Below are 20896 nucleotides of genomic sequence, written 5' to 3' on the forward strand. Positions count from 1 at the left end.
TACTAATGTTTTTTTAATGTGATTCAAGTGCAATAAAGAGTTTTTGTATTGTAATAACAACACCATAGCGTCACGCCTGTATCAACAAAGGAGGGTAGGCTGAGTTGTACAGTAACGAGTACTAATATGTATACATACACTCTGACACCATGTCACATTAACTTTTTTGACAAATTAAACCGTAAGTCTCAGTAAATGTCAAGTATGATTGTGCGACAGGGTTCTATAGTGGGTACATGATATTACTCATGACTGTACATTAATACACTCTCGTCACCAGCTAAGTTGATACGTATATATAAACAATATATTACGTACCAAAGTTTTTATTTTCCTTCACATCTTATTTTACTTTTGTCACAAAAGTTCTGAGTGAAAATACATACCTATCGAAGTCAAACATAGTCAATTTATAAGTGACATGAGACATACCGATTCGACCTTCTACTCCCAAACTAAGTTACGCAATTCTTCTCACAAATGTCTTCAAAAAACCTATATCGACTCCTTATCAAATTGAATTTACTCCCCTTCTCCCACAGACAAACCACTATTAGACACCACGAGTAGTGCGTACCATTCCAAATGCAGCATGTTCTATTTGCCATACCCATCCTCTAATGCAGTGATTCCCAATCTTTTTTAATCAGATACCACTTTGGTTTCATTATTTATTATCAGGAACTCAACTGTACAAAATAGATTGTATCGTTCTTAAATTAAACTAAAACTTTAATTAAACTTTTACCGGTACTAAATAATCGTAGAATCCAAAAGTAATATTAATAATTAAAGTAAAATTAACAGTGTAAATTGACCTTCAACATATTTATCTGTGATAATTACGGTGAATAAATGATTCTGATTTCTAATAGAAAACATATTATATATATTTTAGAAATTCCGCTTCTGAGTAATCAATTAAAGTTTGAATAAACCAAATTGGAAGTCTTTCGACGGCTCGAAAACTCTGGTAAAAGTGTTGAGTACTAGTCCCAACACCTCCAGGAACCTACCAGTTTATTTTCTGTCTCACTTCGGACACTCGGACAATCTGTGTGCTGCCTAATACGTATGTGTGCGCGAGAGTGCACTCTCTATTACTCTTTAGCGGATAACAGTCATTAAAGACTAAAGTAATACCCAGAGGGGGTGAGGTAAATCTAGCTACGAATGGGTCTGTAGAGAGTTAATGTAGAGAGTTACCGTTCTATATTTGTATTATATATATATTATTCTGTATTATTGTTTATTATGTGTATTATTATTTATTCTGTAGTTCTGTTATGACATCTTTTGCAGACCACTGATTGATCATGAATTTTTGGGAACCACTGCTCTAATGCGTTGTAACAGAGCATCAATATTCGGGATGCAACACGATCGGCCGTGATCAGCCAGTTATTAAATCACTAGGATAAACAGACACACCTGCACCAGATGAATTTGCATATGTACATACTGCGAGATACGTTTAGGATTATTGAGGAGTTATGTACTGGTTATATGGTAAATAATAATATTCTTGATATTAGTGCTTGGGTAACGTAAGGTTGATTTTCATAAAGCATTATGTAAGTTTAGCATACCATCTAGATGCTTTTAGTTTTCATCTGTAATTTAAGATTCTAATATTAAATGACTATAAGGTCGGAAATGCTCTGGCATATTTACCTAAAGTTGATGATAGTATAAAATATAGAGTTAATATTACCATTTTTATTTATTTTTCGAGTATGTAAGTTACTGTGAGTCAGTTCTCCTTATTAGAACAATAAAATATAGCTATTTCGAATGTTTTGCAGAATATGATTTTTATTGCAGCGATATAATTTCGATAAAGTTTTTTTTTTAATTTTGCACACTAATATATTAATGTAGTGCTTTAAGATAGTAAGTTAGGAAAGGGCAAAAAGTTAAGTAAAATAAGTTAAGTAAGGCTGTGAATGGTAATATCAACTCTTTATTATGTACTATCATCAAGTTTAGGTAAATATGCGACCGAATTTTCGACCTACTAATGACCGAACACGTATCAAAGTGCCTAACATCTGTTTACACACAGGATTACCAGTTCACGCTCACCAACCTGTATTGAGCTTTGAGGAATCCCCATTATGCACTAATGCATGGTATATGTGAGTAATGTGTTGTATACTAATTCGTATATACGGCTTAGTCTGCCAGCTTTGAACCGCTGTGATTAAACTTCACAACGTGTTAAGTATACAATGGTGCTAATTCCTGTAAATACCATCTAATTTTATTTTAGGTTATATCTGTCATTTTCTTATCCGCCGAAAAGGAAAGGGACGGGTAATCGACAAGCATAAAATTTATGGAACACACGTCAATTTTAAGCACAAATCTAAAACAACCGTCTAAAAATTCGCCCGGGTTATTCATTTATTTACTCATTCTTCCTAAAATTAAGAGCTGTCAATCATCCGTCCCTTTCCTTTTCGGCGGATAAGAAAATGACAGGTATAACTTAAAGTAAAATTAAGAGATGTCTGCAGGAATCGGGGCCAATGCCTGATATATTTTATACTAACATTCAAAATGAACCGAGATGGTATCATATCATGAAACCATACCATGTCATGATATCATATCATGAACCCAGATATGATCATAAATATAAGATTTCCTGTGCAATAAATATCCACGCATATTGTATAGCTGTGCAATATCGCTACAGGCTCTGCTTAAGCAGTCATATATCACAATAATAGCTCAATAGACGCAATATAGCTTACCAATCGAGTGCCATTACAATATCTGATTTACGCCTCCGTAATTATATAGATTGTACGTACTGATTGCGAATGCGATCCAGAGCTCATCAGGTCAACTGTATTACTCGTTAATGCTCATTTGTTGGACCGTGGATAGTTTAGTCGAAAAACACATTTGTTTTGGTGTTCAGCGTGAGTTAGATAGGCCTAAAAATCTAAAGCTTATAACACGAATAACATAACAATTGAGGCATGAACTAGGTTCAAGATAAATTACGAAACTCTGATCACTAAAATAAAGACAAATCTAAAACTTACGAAAAACATTTATTTTTCTAATTATATTTTTTTTAATGAAGAGCTCGGTGGCGCAGCGGTAAACGCGCTCGGTCTGCGATTGTTGAAGTTAAGCAACTTTCGCAAAGGCCGGTCATAGGATGGGTGACCACAAAAAAAAGTTTTCATCTCGAGCTCCTCCGTGCTTCGGAAGGCACGTTAAGCCGTTGGTTCCGGCTGCATTAGCAGTCGTTAATAACCACCAATCCGCACTGGGCCCGCGTGGTGGTTTAAGGCCCGATTTCCCTATCCATCTATAGGGAAGGCCCGTGCCCCAGCAGTGGGGACGTTAATGGGCTGGTGATGATTTTATTTTTAAATGAATTTTAATCAAGAAAAACGTAATAAGTCTGACATTTTATCACGTTTTTCTATGACTCCGTAGTGTGCTTTTTCATACAAATTCTATAGTAATTTCGTTTTTCTATAGTAAGTTTTGACGTTTAGTAAAAAGTAACTGATTTGACTAGTTGGAAACTAGCCTATTGGTGTAGTCAGAGGTACAGTCATGAGCAATATAATGTACCCACTTTAGGACTCTGTCGCACTAACATATTTGACATTTAGTGAGACTTACAGTTCAATTTGTCAAAAAAGTTAATATGACATGGTACCAAAGTGTATACATATTAATGCTCGTGACCGTACATCCTTCGCATAATGAACTAAGTACTCACACCTCACCGAGCCTTGTGTTAGACCAACGTGATAGGTGGTGAATCGCATCGTGGTACAAATTTATGAAGTTATAGTAGTAAGTCGGAGGAGAAAAGCTGATATAATATGATGATACCTGTCTGTATTTCAAAGAGTATAAGAGTACTCTAAACCGATGAGTGACTTTGTATGAGATTATGTGCAAATATAAATGAAGGTTATATTATCATTATCTTAAAAGGAATAGCTTTCACTCATAAGCAACTAAATTCTATGAAAAATATCTTTAAATTGTAATATTAATATTACAAGGAGCTCAGGTGAAGATTATCTCGGAATATTTTCTAGTCTCCAGACAAATCTTAATCTTAAGTACAATCTACTATTTAGATTTAAACTATACTTTGACGACATTGGAATAGTTCAGACTGTAGGTACGTCGTTATTTATTTAAACTATTACTTCTATAGAAGTCATACAATGTCACAATGTTAAATGAAGAAAGTTTTCCAATGTCATAAATTTTATGTGGACAATAGGACGTAGTCGTTGTTGTAAAAAAAGAATATGTGGTATTATTAAATCATACAATAGTATTAATTAGTGTACTGTCTGTTTTCTATGTTAGTTCATTTCACATGTCCTGTTCTGTACAAAATAAATACATACAGCTTCTATACGTCACACTTCTGGGCGCAGGTCGGACTGTGCTCTACTAACCGGAGGCATAATGGAGTATATAAAAAATAAAATATGGAAATTCTTTTCTTCTTTTCTATATTCCACCACGCTGCTGCTCCAGTGCAGGTTGGTACATACAAATAAATATTGCCCACCATATTGTGATAAATGTTTTCTTGCCACTGCTTGCCTGGAAGAAATTGCTGCTTAGCAATAAGGCAGCCAGTTTGTACTGTTTCATTCGTCCGTGTGTGTAAAACTTGTTTTGTATATTGTGTGCAGTATATTTGTAAATACGTATAACCAAAATTAAAGTTTCGCCCATTAACTGTAACTGGGTGGGTAGAGCCACGAGTACGCAGAACTTGCAGTCACTTTTGATACGAAGTTCTAAGATAGATTATATGGTTTAATATGATGTGGTGTTATTAATCATGACAAAAATAACACAATCTTTCTGTAAGTTTTAAAACGGCAGTCCCCACAAAATTCTGTACCCATTAATAATGTGTGAGTGGGCTTAACCTCTCATCTACCGAGATACCAGACACAATAGATTTTACATTGTGTCTGGTCGAGATCCGCGTTCCGGCAGATGAGAGGTTAATAAAGTATATTTATTTTTATTAAAGTGGAGCAACTTCAAGTTTTGACGTCAGTCAGGATGAGAGCGGGGGTGCTCCCCGTGAATTATGAAAACATTCGATTTCTGAGTTTTATTTTTTTAAATTAGAAGATGAACAGCTGAATATTTATTTTTATTCGTTTTAGTGATTTCAACAACATTCTAAATATGAATCATTTTATGTAAAATCAACTAAAACCTCTTAGGCCGAATTTACTCACTAAGCACTTCGGTACTGAACGAAATAGTTGGTACAACTTACGCTTTCAACTTTAATGGTATAGTTATGTTAATGAATTTCAATTCAAAGAGCACTGGACCATTGAAATGCAATGCACGTATTGATAATGATAGCACGATGAGTAAGAGTAGGGGACACCTCATTTAATTTTTACCTATTTAACATTTTATTTAATATTTATTTTTAATTTTCACCTCATTTAACATAAAATTTAATTTAATATATATATATATATATATATATATATATATATATATATATATATATATATATATATATATATATATATATATATATATATATATAATATATATAACCTATACACTATATACTTTCGCTATAAATGTACATGTTGCCATAGTCTGTTGCGGGATAAATAGGTACAAATGCAGGCAGGATATGTGACAATACTAAAGTACTTACCTATCTGTTAACACAATGCAATACGAATACCTATCATTGGATAATAACTCAGAATATAAAATTGTGAATAATACGCGTTATATAAGACTTCTGCGAAATATGAATTCCAATGAACAATATGATTAGCTATAGCTTTATGGTGTTTACTACTTTGATAAATTATAACGTAGGCGTTTCCATATTACTCAGTTCAATTAAGAACCCTTCTGACTTTATTAGGTAAGTAAGTGTTTCATTCATTTTCAAATACTATAACAGATTTCAATCTACATACATATATAAACTCGCGCCTATTTCCCACCGAGGTAAGAGACTATGGAATTCCATTTGCTTCGATCCTGACACACTTTCCTTGCTTCCTCTACGTTCATCAATCGCTTAGAAGAAAAAATAATTATTTTATGAACAGTTCAAGTCTACTCGTTCCATAAACTCGGGATAATTAATGAAAATTTTGATGGTCGTGAAATAAGCAAATGTGATTTGAGAATCGTATAGTGAATAGAATGCCATGTTCTCTATTTACACTAATTGGAAATAGGCGTGAATTTATTCCTAAATATCATAATCTCCCTAGCGTTATCCTGTTTTCCACTTACCAAATCTGAAAGTTTGAAAGGTTCGGTGTTTTACAAAAGCGACTGCCTGTCTGACCATCCAGCCCAATACAAGTGAGGTCACATAGTACTTCTGAAACGCATTTCTTGTGGATTTCCTCACGACGTTTTCCTTCACCGCTGAGCACGTGACATGCTTGAATGTATCCAACATAAAAAGGAAATTTAATTTTCTACCTATCCACAATGCTATTTAATCTAAGGTAGCCGTGTATTGCGTTTCCATCATAGTTGGTAATAATACGGGCGCGGTGCGGCGATACTATCTTTGTTAGGGTGTATTCACGACAAACCTCGTACGGCCGCGAACGAAGATAGTCGGATAGTAATTTGTTATTATTGTATCTATAAAGTTTTATGCCTATAGACGTTTCAATACATAGATCCTTAATGCTTTCAGCTACAAGTAATCAGAAGGCTTGCGCCACTTTTGGCATAGAATAAGGAATAACCCTACGTGTAGATCGGCAACTCTCCCTATCAGCGGCTGAACTAGGTTTACCTCGCTTCTCCTAGGTCCTCAGTCATATGGCGTCAGACGTCACACACGCAGACGCGCGTGGCCTGGGTGTGCTTATGGTACGAAGCCCTAAGACACAAGGAAAACGGAAAAGACGAAAGATACAGCATGTAGGTACAGTCATGAGCAATATCATATACCCACTTTAGAACCCTGTCGCACTATCATATTTGACATTTTAATGAGACTTACGGTCGAATTTCTTAAAAAAGTTAATTTGAGATGGTTTCAAAGTGTATACATATTAGTATTCGTGACCGTACTTACAGCACCCAGGCATATTAATCGGTGAGGCCCAATACTCATCCATACTAATACTATAAATGGGAATGTATATGTGTGTGTCTGTCTTTCTGTCTGTTTGTTTGTCCGCCTTTCACGGCAAAACGGAGCGACGAATTGACGGGATTTTTTAAGTGGAGTTTGTTGTACAGTGTCATAGGCTAAAAAAAAAAAAAAAAAAAGAGTTTATTTCGGATATGTTCCATAGTGGTTAGTAACAAGCAATAAACAACTTAATCTAGTGTTAGTAATAGAACGATAAAAATAAAATAACATTTACACACGACACGGCTCGACAATTATAAACAACAAGAAAACGTACACATTAACACAACACATTACTAATAAGCAGGTTCCCACCGCCTGGTCACCGGTATGGCCTGGTACCGGTGGTGCTAAGTTTTGTCTACTCTTTCTAACCCCCCCTAAAATGGGGGGGTGGAAGTTTATATAGAGCATTCCGCAATTTTTAAGGTAGAAAGCTAAAAATTGGTATGCGCATTTGTGTCTAACGAAAAAAATTGTGCATCATTTTATTTTTATTCTGCCCCTAACCGCTTCAAGGAGGGGTAACTTGTATAATTATGGGACTTTTCGCAGTTTTCAGAGTAGGAAGAATCTTATAATGATAAAAAATGATTGTTTGTCGTATACAAAAAAAAGTTTAGTAAAGAAAATAACAAGTAACAAAAAAGTCTCTTACATGGTATAATAATATGTTCCTAGTACATAGGTAACTATGTATTACTAGTAACAAAAAACATTTCCAATGAATTATTATTATCATGTTGCAGGACACATTTTCGTAGTCGAATTTAAAAACATGCACGGAATGATAGACAGCTCTCATTCTATATTTGTGTGTCACATAGGTGACTAAAATTTAAAAAGTTATTCAAAACGATCGTGAAGAACATTGATAACATATTTAGGTACTTATGTCAAATTGATTTATCCATCAAGACCGAACAAACGTTGACAATGTCGAAATGTTTACAATCGATTTCAGGAGATACGCGAAGACGTAAAATAAAAGATCAATTAGAACAAACCTTCACATAATAAGACACGACGAATTTATTAAAAACATCATAGAAAGGAAGATACCAGATAATATTTTAAATTTGTCAGAGAATAAATTTAAAGCTCACGTGAAGCTTACTTTATGTAAAAAAGCTTATTATAAGATTAATGAATACCTAAATGATAAAAATGTCTGGTATTGAATGTGTTCCTCTAGTTATTAAATAACTTGTAATGTACCCTCATTGATTTAAAAGATGTGTTGCTGTTGCAGTTTCTTGTCATTTCTTCTCATCAGCCATAACACCTTGCGAAAAGACGTAAATTCAAAAATGTTACATTGACCTTCAACAAGTTTATCCATGATAATTACGTTGAATAAACGATTCTGATTCTGTTTCTGATAGAATGAAAGAGAGGAAGGAGAAGACGAAGAAGAGCTTACATGGAACAGATTAAAGACAAGGCGAACGTCGTGTCTTATAAGAAAGTCCAAGAATTGGCCTTTGATAGATAAGGATGGAAAATGCTACACCGACAAGAGCGTGGCTCTTAAATTAATGATGATGATGAGAAGAAACTCTATATTTTATTTACAAGACATAACATAACAAGAGCTCACGACTATATTCCTAAATGGGCTAGACAGAAGCACATCCATTGAAAGATATTTATAAGGCCTTTCTATTCTTCCTTCAATTCCTTGGTCAATACCAAGCATGCATTAAGAATGAAAAATCAAACGACTTAAGTAGTTTTTCCTGCGTAGATGTGTTCATTTCATATTATTAAATATTAAGTAGATGTTCTTCATTGTCTTATGTCTTGATTAATTTGTAACTGTTTTGACAGCTGTCAAATTAATCATGGTAAGTTTAAAGTGGCTCAGCAGTGACAAGTATATAGGCTGTTTATGTTTAGATATGTCATATTTAACAGACTATGATGGGTATACAGGGTACAGTGTAGTAGTGAAAAAGTCGTAACTTTTTTTTTTTTTTTTATTTATTGTTGAAAACATTTTACATAAAGATACAATTGAATCGCATTGCTAAACCTTGCAGGTTTGTCTCAATGCAATATTCCGCTATTGTTACAGTTTGTACTTCAGAAGTATACCATTAATTAATAACACTATTCAACAAATAAAGTACACATGTCAAACGCCAAACGCATACATGGACGAAAGAACCGGTAGGATAGGTAATTCGCCACAAGTGAGGCGCATCATACCTACGTATGAGCGGGCGATTCCGAGAAACTGGCAAGCAGCAAACAAGTAAACAAGATAGAACTTGCGTTCTACATCGTACGGAATCGATATGTCTATGAATATTTAACACTTTTGTTCTGACCTTACTTTGCCGGACAATCGTGTAATTGAAATAGTTTTGTTTATCAGCCACCTCCGTGGATAATAACCCAATCATTATGGCCATTGTGGCTACATGGTGATCAAAAAACAACGTCAAATCGGTAGACTGAAAACCTATACAACACATTGATTCATGTTGTGAACCTTACGACGACAGATTACTCTTACAAAGTTACTTGTTTAGGTAATTGTTTTTTAACGTGACTTTTGTAGACGGGCTTCAAATGACATTGTTGGAAGCATAAACTATACAAACTTAATTAAAGAAATGAAAAATAAACAAAATGTTATTTTTTGTATCTATCTTGGGTCTGAGTACTCTTAGAGACCGCCTACAGGTTCGGCACATTACCCTAACAAAATGTCAATATTAAAATGTTAATACAAACTAAGCAAAGGCCAAGGTATAAAATGTCATTTAGCCAACTTTAGGAGATATTTATTTTTAAATTAAATAAATAACAACTACATGAAAAGTAGATTTATTTTATAATAGCATAGCGTTTCATTTAAAATATAAAAAAATACCTTACGTATCCAAATTATGGTAGGTACTTAATCAAGTTTTTATCCAAAAATTGGGCGTTTTTACAGTAGGTATCTACTCCGATTTTTATCCGATCCGAGTCCGTCAAATGACTGATCCGTTCATTAGCATAGTGACGTATCAGTCCTTATTAAGTCGAACGATTATTTTCTATCTAACAATAGAAAGGAAAAAAACTTGCGATGTATGTACCTCTGACTACCCGAATTGGGATATAGTTGTCGGCTTATAATATACTATGAGTGGATGTATATACTATATACCTCTGCCTAAATCTAAGGGGATACGGGCGTGATTTTGTTATGTTGTCATGTAGTCATTCTTGGTTTCCGATCGGATAAGAATCGTAAGTTAAAAAAACACCCTTACACTTTCGCCGCGTCTTTTTAAACACTCTGTATAACGTAACAATACATAATGTCGTGAGCCACGTTTCGGTGCTATTGAAATCTTACTTATACTTATAGCACTATTATCGTAATATGAGAATTTAATGTATTCATTATATAACATAAACAGCTCAAATGCTGGGCACAGGGCTCGCCTCAATCAACCGGAGGGGGTATGGAGCATACTCCACCACGCTACTCCACTGCGGGACCGACGGATTAATGTGCCCTCCAAATCACGGAATTATCTTACTTTTTCGGACAATCAGGTGATTCAAGCCTATAATTTTCTTACCAAACAAAAGACAAGTCCCACAAAGTGATTTCGACCATCCAGAATCAAACTTCTTCTTCTATTGTGTGGGTTATGAGATAGTTTACAAATCTCATCAACCCTGGTGTCAGGGTTACTATTGAGCCGCCAAAGGCCCTTGACATGGCTCATCTGTCATGGCTTGACTCTTAATTTGAGGTAGGTAATAGGTTCGAATCCCAGCATAGACCTAAACCAATAATTTTCGATTTCATGTTTGGATTATAAATGATTATCACGTGCTCAGCGGTGAAAAAAAAACATCGTGAAGTAACCAAGGGAATGTATTCCCGAGAAATGTATTTCAGAGGTATGTGACTTAACCTTTAAAAAACTGACCTGTCAAATCTTCAGTTTAGGTAAGCGGCCTCTTGAAAATCGGGATAACGCTAGGAAGATGATGATGACATCGAAAACTGAACAAAATCATTCCTTTCAGCGGCGAAAATAAATTATAAACAACATAATTCCCCTCCTATTTACGTGAACCTCCGTATTCTCGAAAATTCAGAGCATTTTTCAGCTTTAGCAAACAAAGACGGGTTCGCGCCGTTTACTTACATCAGTAAATTACGCAACAATTCAAATGGAAAATGAAATGCCTGCTTCCGAACCATTAAGCAATTTGAATTTAACACTCGTCCCTTCATTTTCCTATTACCACAGAAATTGCGGAATTTATGCGTCGCCCGACGATCCGAATGATCCTTGTGCTGCAAAAATCGTGTTGAAAATAAATAAAATTCTATTCAAAATCAATTATTTCGGACAGTACAACTATACATCCATGATTTGTTAATGACAATGTACTTACTCGCAAGGTTAGTTAACAATCAAATTAAATATTACTTAAATATTAAAAGTGTTGGTAACAATGGAACTTAATTTAAAAAAATCTTGGTTAAAGTCTGGTAAGTATATAATAATAATAAGTAAGGTAAGTATTTTTAACATTATATTAAACTATAAATAAATATATTTCTAATTTATAAAATATACAAATATATTTGGTAAGATTTTAAGGGGCATTAGTTGAGGAAATATTTTGTTTTTACCGGACTGCGGCGAAGCAAAAAGAGTGTTTTATGTATTTGACCGCTATGTAGTGTGTATGTAACCCCGCAATATTACTATTCGGAAGTATTTCAGAGAAATATTTTCTTTTTTCTTACTTTTTAGAGCGTGATTTTTCCGTAGTCGGGTTTTAATGTTAATTTGTAGATATAATTCTAACACTATTTATTTTACTATCTAAAAACCATTTGAAAAATAAATACCCACTTATAGGACTAAAAAAATATATTTATTTTTTTTCTACCATAACAGGCAAATTATAAAATTGGTAAGCATTTACCTAACACAAAGTTAAACACCGTAAACATTTTTCTTTTCACCTCAAAGCTGTTTCGAAGGAATAATTCGTCTTCAAATCTCGCACTCATTTCGCCCGATTTCATCGCGACGAAAAAACGCTTTGGAAACCATCTACAATTCAACATCAAAGAGAAATGAAACGATCGGAGCGGAATAAATCAACAGTAAGAAAATTAAATACGTGTGGAGCGACTGGGATGGCAATGTGAGCCAATCTGACGTTTGCATTCGGAGGAAACGGCGTGATTCAGAGAATCGAATGCTTATGCAAAATCATTGACGCTCCGCTACCTTGCGGTTTTAGATTGTTTGTAAGTTCCTATTTGTTGATTTATGTCCAATTATTATCGTTATAGTTACTGTCTGGAGCATTGCACTCTATGGAAGTGAAACGTGGTCTATGACGCAGAGAGACAGAGAGGTTGGAAGCGTTTTAGATGTGGTGTTGGCGAAGGATGGAGGGTATAAGCTGGACTGGAATGATGTCAAATGAAAAAGTGCTGGAAAGAGTGTAACACGTTTTTTTTACACTTCCCACTTGGCTGTATGGCATACAGGTGTGTGCCTACGCGCCGGGAAAAAGTTATGTTCGTTTGACATTTCGTTTACGCGATGACGATGGCAATTTAGTCCCGTCGCGATTATTTCTTTAAAGTGGTGTATAAGCCACATATATCATGATGAAAGGATGGTGAAGTCTTCTGGTGAGTGTTTAGATGGTTATTATCGTGGAACGTTGGCAATTATGAGCTTCATATGTTCATGACAATGACCTAACCTCACGTTCTTTCTTTCAGTATAAAAACAATGGTTTAGTCCATCGACTAGGGGGAATGCTGTTATAATATCGTCCCACGTGATGTGGTGAGTGTTTTTACCTATAATTCCGCGTCGTAACGGGGTTGACAGAGCTGTAACATGTCATTTTGTTACAGGGGTCAAAGTCCACCGGCAGAGTCCAGTGTTAAAGTTCTACTAGAATGATCGACTGTAAAGACTAACTTCAAAAATCAACTTCAAGGTCTTCCTTCAGGGTCTAGCTCCCCAGCCATGACTACCATTTGTGTTCATTATCTGCTTTTGCCGTCAGGGTCAGTTCCTGCTGCGGTCATTAATGTACATAATTCCAGTTTGGTGTTAAAATCTCTGGATACCATCTAGATATCTCTTCTTCATGATTAATTTAACTTATTATGGATAGTGTCATTCTCTCAATGTGTTATTCAACTAATACATGGAGTATTTATCCTCAATACATACTCCATGCCTTATGTCAGGACCTGCCGTCCTGACACTTTACTTATCCTCATAGGGATAGAACCTAGTTGTTTAGGAATGATACTAAGTTAAGATACCATGTTATAGTAATAGATTTATTTCTTAATTTACATTAGGATGTTTTGTAACCGACTGACTTCATATTATTTTATTGTGAAATTGTTGAACCAATTATACCATTGTTAAAAGTGAAATCTTTATTATTTCCAATACCTTGGCTTTGTTTGTAATAGGAGGGGATCTTCTATACGGCGCCCAACATTTTAATCTTATTCTCCCCCTATTCTCTGAGTTAGGTGCCTATTTCCACGCCCTGGGAAACTAATATCTCATTATAAGACAACATCTATAGGGGCAACTCACCCCATACACTTACTGGCTTACAGTGGCGCCCAACGTGGGGCTCAGAAAAGCAAGGTTGGAAATTAGTAGGTATTTCACTTTCTTTGTTCTTTGTAACATAACCTAGTTATAAGCACATGGTGTAACTTTATAGCAAATAGGGTATGTTTTCTTTTAATAGGTACACATTTATGACTTTTCTTTTCTATTTATAAGTAGGTATGTAAACTTGAAATTTAGCATATCTCCAGTTGTTGTTGCATAGGGACATAGTGATAATTTTATTGACAGGACCATAGTATCTCTCAGATTTCTTTTTCTTATTTTAAGCTGAGTTAGTTTACATAGGGCCATAGTCATATACTTTTAAAATCACATAGGACTATAGTGACACAATTCCATTTTCTAGTAATTTATACGATTATAAACATAGTGACTCAGAGCACATTGAAGTTCTTACATAGACATAGTAATAGACTGTGGGTTTTTAACTTATTTTATTTGTTAGTGTTTACATAGGAACATAGTATTCATAAATTTGATACATAGGACCATAGTAGCATGTAGATAAGTACCTTATAGGGGTGTTACTTATATTTTTTTTTTTTCTTCATTACATTTTGTTAGTACTTAGAGTACTATAACTGTATTCACACACATTAGTGATATAACCATATTTTTTTTTCACTTATCTGGTATACTGTTCTTACTTTGTTTACTCAGAATGGCGGAATTCAATGCTAATATTAACTTCTTGTTGAAAGATGAACTTATTCATGAACTTTCTATTCGGAAGGTAAAGGTTGACCGGGATAATACTGTTGAGCAATTACGAAAATTATTTAGACAAACTTGTAAACAAGCCCGTCGCGGCAGTATAGTTGTACCATCTCAGGGTTTTGAGTGTGATCTTGATGATGAACATAAAACTTTAACATCAAAAATAAATGAAATTATCTCTTATTTATCGAGTCCTGACAAATCTCCTTCGGCCCATCAGCGTATTCTAGGCCGTGCTCAGTATTTGCTTTTGCGGTTGTCTCGCATAGAACGTCCGGCCGATGACCTTGAAAAATTAAAAACTTCTTTATTGTTATCATTGGCCAATAATGATATCACTTCCGATTCATCTTCAGATTCCGAGCATGAATTAAACCGTCCGTCGTGTATTAACAAATATAAAACTATTATTTCTCATGAAAAGAAATATAACCTCAACTCGTTGAATTTGAAATTTAAGGGTGATTCCTGTGTTCGCGTTTTCCTGGCTCGTTTGGAGGAGCTGTGTTCGGCACGGAACATTCTTGTTGATGATATTTACACAGGTTTTACTGACTTGGTGGATGGTCCCGCTTTATGCTGGTACCGCGCCAATAAATGTCGTTTTTCTAACTATAGTAAACTGGTTTCTGCTTTGAAATCAGATTTTGATTTACCTGACTACGACTTTCGTCTTCTTGAAGAGATTCGTTCGCGAACACAAGCGAAAGATGAATCCATTGTCATATATTTGTCCATCATACTAGGTATGATGTCTCGTTTGAGTAAAGAGCTTTCTGAGAGCGATAAACTCGACATCATCTTGCGGAATATTCGTCCTGAATATAGTAGGGAAATTCGGATGATTGATGTCACTACCATCCAACAATTACAACAGATAGGTAAACGTTTGGAATTGTCAAAACATAGGATTGACAACTTTATAGAACCAAATTTCTCTAAAAATTCCGTAGCTCCGGATTTCAACTTTAAATGCCAACCTAAATCCTCTAGGGATTTTTCTAAAAACTTTCCTGTCGCTTCTGTTAATCGTTCTTCGACTTGCTTTCGCTGTGGTGGAACGAATCATTCCACAAATCGGTGTAATGCATCTAAGGAAGTAGTTTGTTTTAAATGTGGTAAGAAGGGGGTAAAGACTCCTCTTTGCCCAAATTGTAATCCTCATTCTAATTCAAAAAACTAGATTGCTTAGTCTCTCTGGGATCTGAATCCTGCAGGGAGGCGATATTTAATCCTAATTCTAAAGACTTTCGCCCTTATTTAACTGTTAAGGTCTATGGTATTAAAATTTCTGGTTTACTCGATTGTGGAGCCGCTTGTTCTATTTTAGGAAACAATGCTCATAAATTCTTTAAAAATCTTGGTATCCCATTGCGTAATTTAAAGTCCCCTGTATTTTTGAAAGTGGCGAGTGGTCACGAATACATTTGCCAATTTTACATGGATATTCCTATTGAATATAACAATGAGGTTAAGCTCATTCAATTTTACATTCAACCCGAAATTAAACTTCCATTACATTTCGGAATTAATTTCTGGAAATCATTTAATTTAGCCCCAGAAGTTCTGGCGTGTCTACCTGCAATAGAGCCTGTCGATTTATACAATGTAGCAAGTGTCAAAGAAAATGGCTTGCGCAATTTAGATTCTCTTTCGGATTTTCAAAAACAAGAGATTGATGACGTTAAACAACTTTTCTCTAATATTGATTCAGAGTTAGTCGGCCTTGGTCGTACTCATTTAATAGAACATGTTATTGAAACAGGTGATGCGAAACCCATAAAACAAAAATATTATCGTATTAGTCCTGAAAAACTTAAACTTCTAGACGGCGAGTTAAACCGAATGCTCCAACATGATATTGTTGAACCATCTTTCTCTCCTTGGAATTCTCCAGTAACCATGGTACCTAAAGCCAATGGTGATATTCGTCTGTGTTTAGATAGTAGAAGGTTAAATTCAGTGTCAAAACCTGATGCCTATCCACTACCATATATTAATTATATCATGGACAATCTTCGCGATGCTAAATACTTAACTTCTCTTGACTTGAGTGCTGCGTATCATCAGATTCCTCTCTCTACTTCTTCGAAAGAGAAAACTGCTTTCACGGTTCCTGGCCGTGGGCTATTTCATTACAAGGTCATGTGTTTTGGTCTTGTAGGAGCCTCCGCTACCATGCAAAGGCTAATGGATAATCTTTTCTCCTCTCAATTTGATAACAAAGTGTTTTGTTTCATTGACGACATCATTATCTGTACCAGTTCTTTTGAAGAACACGTGAAAATTCTAAAAGCGGTCTATGAAAAACTAAGATTCGCTAATCTCACTGTTAACATGAAAAAGTCATTTTTCTGCCGATCTGAACTTAAATATCTCGGTTTCGTAGTTGATCGATATGGTCTTAGGACCGATCCTTCTAAAGTAGATGTTATTGCAAATTTTCCAACGCCAACTGACGCGAAGTCAGTTAAACGTTTCTTGGGAATGGCGGGTTGGTACCGTCGTTTTATCCAAAATTTCTCTCATGTTGCTAGACCTTTGTCTCGACTTACTAGTAAGAAGGTACCTTTCACATGGTCTCCGGAAGCTGAAGAAGCTTTCACCCAACTTAAATCTGCTCTTATCTCGTCACCTATTCTACAATGTCCTGATTTCTCTCAGCCATTTTACATCCATACGGATGCTTCCTCGTTTGCTATTGGTGCTGTTTTAACTCAAAGGGTCGATGGTATTGATCACCCTATCGCTTATTGTAGCAGAACATTAAACGCCCAAGAAATCAATTACTCAGCGACAGAAAGAGAACTGTTAGCTGTGATTTATTCTCTGGAGTTATACCGTCCTTATGTTGAGGGTAGCAAATGTTATATTATAACCGATCATGCCTCGTTGCAATGGTTTCAGAATCTTAGTAATCCGAGTGGTCGTCTAAATAGATGGGCGTGTCGTTTGAGTCAGTTCGATTTTGATATAATTCACAGGAAAGGTAAAGAACATGTGATACCTGATGCTTTGTCTAGAATCAAGATTGACTCAATTGAAATTGATCCCTACACTATTTCTGATCCTTGGTATATTAAAGTCTTTAACGGTTGTACTAAAAATCCTCGGCGTTATCCTAATTTCTCGGTAGTAAATGGTAAACTATGTCGTTTATCTAAAAATAAATATAATCTTATTTCCCAACACGATTGGAAAATCGTTGTTCCCCGTGAAAAATATGTAGAAGTTCTTCGAAAATATCATGATGAGCCTTCTTCCGGTCATGTCGGTGTGGCTAAGACCCACAAGAAAATTTCTTCCATATATTTCTGGCCTTCTTTATTTAAAGATGTAAAATCATATGTTGACAATTGTGAGGTATGTCGTTCATACAAGCCGGTCAATACTGCTAGGCCTGGTCTGATGGGTAACCCCCGTCAAGTTACTAAACCTTGGGAGGCTATATCATGCGATATATTAGGTCCTTTCCCTTCTTCTTATTCTCGCAATCAATACTTATTCGTGGTCTCTGATTATTTCAGTAAGTATGTTCTTTTATTCCCTTTGCGTAGTGCAACTTCTAAGGCCATTGTGAAATGTCTTGAGAAACATGTTTTTCTAGTCCATGGCGTATGTCGTATCCTGTATACCGACAACGGTCCTCAATTCACTTCTAAAGAATTTAGAGATTCTTTAACTTCTTTCGGAGTACCTCATATATTCTATAATCCTCGATACCATCCTCAGTGTAATCAAACTGAACGCGTGAATCGTGATGTTGTTCGTGCCATTGCTTCCCTCGTGCGTTCTGATCATCGTAAATGGGATCAGAACATTCAGGAAATCCAGTGTGCGCTCAATACTTCGGTCCACGAAAGTACAAAATATACTGCCTTTTATCTAAATCATGGTAGAGAGATGGTCATCGATGGTGCTACTTATACAAATGATTCTTCACCTTGTGATGGGTCTACCATAGTAGTAGATACCCAAACTTTTGCTTCTCGGTTGCCTCGTATGGCTGAAGTCTTCAAGAAAGTTGAATGTCACCTTAAGAAGGCATATCAACACAATGTAAAATATTATAATCTTAGGAAGCGTCCTTTGGAATTGCGGGAAGGTCAAATTATTTATAAAAGATGTTTTCCTTTGTCCAGCGCTCCCAAGCACTTTTCTGCTAAACTAGCCCCTAAGTTTGAAAAATGTGTAGTGCATAAAAAGCTAGGGAATGTAGTTTATTCATTGAAAACCTTAGAAGGTAAACCTTTGGGTTCCTTCCACATTAAAGATCTTGTTGTTCGAGGTCCTAGTGAGGAAGTTTAGGTCTTCTCTCACTTTCAAGGGTGTGTTCTAAGGACATTACCTGTTAAGTGGTCGTCTCTATAGGAAAGTGATCCATTTGATGAGGTTTCCCTCGTTCGAGTAATATCCGTAGGCCTTGTTTATGCATTTGGTGTGTGTTTGATTGCCACCCAAATGACGCCAAGGATATTCACTCTTATATATATAAAAAAGAAAATAGATTAAGGTTTTTTTTTTTAAGTACTTAAGTAGTTTTTACTTGGTATAAGTCTAGTGTCATGGCCATGACTAAGTAAAACGTATGCATAAGGTTTAGTCTGTTACTTTAAATTTAAATGTTAGGTAGGTTTTCCTTTAACTTGACTATGTTCAAGATATTTATATGTTTATTTAAGGTTAAGCAGTGTTAGATTTAATTCTTTGAGTTGTCGTCTGACACCACCAGGGTGTTTCTTTGATTTGATTCAAACATATGTTGCCTATGTGCAATGTGTTTTCTTGGGAGAATCCCAAATTTTAACTCAGGTAAGCACGAGGCTAGTGCGGAATGTACTCATCCTTTTCCCCTTGGGCTACATGAGATGTGTTTTCAAGTTTGATACATGGTGATCATGTTTGTTTCTTTCCATTCTTTTACCTTTGTAAGGTAAATGTACGTTCATAACAAGTTAACTCATCAGGAGTCGCTTGTTATTTCTCTTTCGTTACTGGAGTGTAGCGAAAAGTTTTATTTAAAAATTTTAAATTTTTAAATAAAATTTTTCTTCCTCAACTAAAACGGAACTGTAACACGTTTTTTTTACACTTCCCACTTGGCTGTATGGCATACAGGTGTGTGCCTACGCGCCGGGAAAAAGTTATGTTCGTTTGACATTTCGTTTACGCGATGACGATGGCAATTTAGTCCCGTCGCGATTATTTCTTTAAAGTGGTGTATAAGCCACATATATCATGATGAAAGGATGGTGAAGTCTTCTGGTGAGTGTTTAGATGGTTATTATCGTGGAACGTTGGCAATTATGAGCTTCATATGTTCATGACAATGACCTAACCTCACGTTCTTTCTTTCAGTATAAAAACAATGGTTTAGTCCATCGACTAGGGGGAATGCTGTTATAATATCGTCCCACGTGATGTGGTGAGTGTTTTTACCTATAATTCCGCGTCGTAACGGGGTTGACAGAGCTGTAACATGTCATTTTGTTACAGGGGTCAAAGTCCACCGGCAGAGTCCAGTGTTAAAGTTCTACTAGAATGATCGACTGTAAAGACTAACTTCAAAAATCAACTTCAAGGTCTTCCTTCAGGGTCTAGCTCCCCAGCCATGACTACCATTTGTGTTCATTATCTGCTTTTGCCGTCAGGGTCAGTTCCTGCTGCGGTCATTAATGTACATAATTCCAGTTTGGTGTTAAAATCTCTGGATACCATCTAGATATCTCTTCTTCATGATTAATTTAACTTATTATGGATAGTGTCATTCTCTCAATGTGTTATTCAACTAATACATGGAGTATTTATCCTCAATACATACTCCATGCCTTATGTCAGGACCTGCCGTCCTGACACTTTACTTATCCTCATAGGGATAGAACCTAGTTGTTTAGGAATGATACTAAGTTAAGATACCATGTTATAGTAATAGATTTATTTCTTAATTTACATTAGGATGTTTTGTAACCGACTGACTTCATATTATTTTATTGTGAAATTGTTGAACCAATTATACCATTGTTAAAAGTGAAATCTTTATTATTTCCAATACCTTGGCTTTGTTTGTAATAGGAGGGGATCTTCTATACGGCGCCCAACATTTTAATCTTATTCTCCCCCTATTCTCTGAGTTAGGTGCCTATTTCCACGCCCTGGGAAACTAATATCTCATTATAAGACAACATCTATAGGGGCAACTCACCCCATACACTTACTGGCTTACAAGAGTTGAAGAAAAGAGTACCATATTGTTTTTTTTCTCTATCTTCTAGCTTTAAGTTAACTCAAACACGTGTGCGTGTTGTTTTATTATTTGTTTAAAACTAACTTGAATGTTGTATACGCCTGTAATGGT

At 35.5% G+C, this 20896-nt stretch overlaps 1 protein-coding gene and 1 long non-coding RNA gene across 2 annotated transcripts in view; one reads left to right on the top strand and one right to left on the bottom strand.

The window, feature by feature from the left end:
• The window catches only part of LOC126373095 (semaphorin-2A-like), a 624036-nt gene that overhangs the window by 277873 nt on the left and 325267 nt on the right, over positions 1-20896 (bottom strand). The window lies entirely within an intron of this gene.
• Positions 12657-13107, top strand: LOC126373250 (uncharacterized). The gene is made up of 3 exons (XR_007567284.1): positions 12657-12845; positions 12939-13005; positions 13077-13107. It is a non-coding gene; the product is annotated as an uncharacterized LOC126373250 (long non-coding RNA).

Source organism: Pectinophora gossypiella, chromosome 15, assembly GCF_024362695.1.
Source record: "Pectinophora gossypiella chromosome 15, ilPecGoss1.1, whole genome shotgun sequence".
NCBI lineage: Eukaryota > Metazoa > Arthropoda > Insecta > Lepidoptera > Gelechiidae > Pectinophora > Pectinophora gossypiella.